Source organism: Marmota marmota, unplaced genomic scaffold, assembly GCF_001458135.2.
Source record: "Marmota marmota marmota unplaced genomic scaffold, marMar, whole genome shotgun sequence".
Lineage (NCBI taxonomy): Eukaryota > Metazoa > Chordata > Mammalia > Rodentia > Sciuridae > Marmota > Marmota marmota.
Window position 1 is genome coordinate 12,999,750 of NW_025999924.1, and position 2,134 is coordinate 13,001,883.

At 38.1% G+C, this 2,134-nt stretch overlaps 1 pseudogene; it reads right to left on the minus strand.

The window, feature by feature from the left end:
• Positions 1–1,311: 1,311 nt before the first annotated feature.
• Positions 1,312–1,649, minus strand: LOC107151963 (annotated as a pseudogene).
• Between the last annotated feature and the right edge of the window lie 485 nt (positions 1,650–2,134).

Sequence of the window (2,134 nt, forward strand, 5' to 3'; positions counted from 1 at the left end):
AAAGTAGTCCAGAAAGTTTCCTTAAAAAGCTAAATCTCAACCGCCCTCTATATTTTGTTATCTTCCCTCTTGCTTTTCTTCTCCTAAATGTGGATAGTTGACCCCTGGTTTCCTGTGCCATAGATTCTATCCACGTGCCCCTTTCATTCTGAAAGATTATTGTGATGCCATTTTCTTACCTCGTTTTAATCAAACTGCCTCCCTTGAAAATGGAGAATGATCTTACAAACTGGCTGTTACAGGACAGATCTGTTCCACACAGAATAATGTATGTTACAGTATGTTGACTATTTAACAGTTATGTTCGAACTCTCTATACCACCAATTGCTTAAATAGACTCTGATTAGCAGATGCACATTGACGCATTAGGGAATGTTGTGGCTTTAATATCTAGTATACTAAGCTAGTTAATGCTCTTTCTGTCTATACAATTCTCTCTCAAGTTCTTAGACTAGAATTATAGTAGTAATTATAATTAAAGTAAACCTTCTTCAGCAACATTAATCTGCACTTATTACATGAAGTTTTTTTATAATCTCCTTCCTCCATGTTGCCAAAATTGCCTTCCTGAATGATCTTGCATAATGGCTAACAATGGACTATTTCTGTTTTCAATGGCCTTCCTTCCTTCCTTCCTTCCTTCCTTCCTTCCTTCCTGGCACTGTTTTATTCTGAAGTAGAGTCATGTAGCATTAGGTTGTCATTTTCAGCTTGGATTACAACGAGTAAAGTAGTACATACCGAAATCATTTATCCAGTAATAAATCCCAAGAATAGTTCATCCCAACCCATCTGAAAGCACTAACAAATATCAATATGATTTCCACTGAAATTATTCCCAATTCCATTTTCACTCATAAGCTACCCAGCCAATCTATACTGAACTAGTATAAACTATTACAAACCTTTTTTTTTCCAGTAATGCTAGGGATGAAACACATAGTCTCATGCTTTCATGAACTCTACTACTGAGCTACATTCCCAGCCCCTTTGAGGGAAAATTTTATGCTTCTTTCACTTAATCTAATGAGTAAATCATCTTCCCACTTTCCCCAAAGAATATTTATTTCCTCCAAAATTCCTATTAAAACACTCACATCAATCTGTTACTTTCTAAATCTCTGTAACTTCCCCATACTGTCCATTACATATAGCCCTCTGACTTCCTTGTACTTTGAAGATGCTGGACAACCTCTAACATTTTAAGAATATAGCAGCAGATCAATTGAAGACAGTTAAGTTTTTGAGCCACTAAATTAAAAAAAAAAAAACACAGGAGCACAAATCATCTTTATTTATTTTCCATTAGTTTAAATCCTTGAGGGGTAAGGCATCACACTTATTCTGTGTCCAGTGACCTTAGCAGAAAAGTTGCTTTGGAATTTGGTCTGAACCATGCCACTGTTTCCATGAGTTTGAGTTACCTTTCCCCAGATTACTCTAGTTTGGGTTGGTTTGCCACCAGGAGTAACTATGTTGTTTTTTTGCTTTGTACACATATGCACATCTCTTGCCCAAGTAGAACTCGGTTTCATCTCTTACATAAACACCTTCAATTTCTAGAATAGCTGTGTGTGCCCTCTGGTTCAGGAAAATCCACCTGCTGACAACCAGCAAAAATGGCTTTGCACCACAGCCTTTCAGACATATTTGCATTTTAGAAGTCCTGTTCCCAGCAGGCCTAAATTACCACAGCATCCATCCACCAGGCATTAGAGGCCCAGCACAATCAGTCCCATGTCTCCTCCATCCCATCCTCCCTCGTCCCTGAATCCATAGAAATCATTGGCTGGCAGAGTCTCCAAGCCAAACAGGCGTCTTGCTGAGGTGTATGGATAAACTCAACTCAGTTATTTGCCTCCAGATTTCAGCAGCCAGGGCTTTACTGTTCATTGGGCTTTCTTACAATAGCAACACAACTTTCTGATGAGATCATTTTCTAAACTTGCCAGAAACTAGTGTTTCATTCCCTCCTTGCTGAGTCCTGGAATCCAGGAATGATAAACGACCCCCAATTTATCAACTTTTAAAGCATTTAAAAATCGGATGTCCCACTTTACTCCCTGACCAGTGAGTGGAAATTTTTTGAGTGGAAACTGGGCATTATCTTTTAAAATAAGCTTTATAAGATAT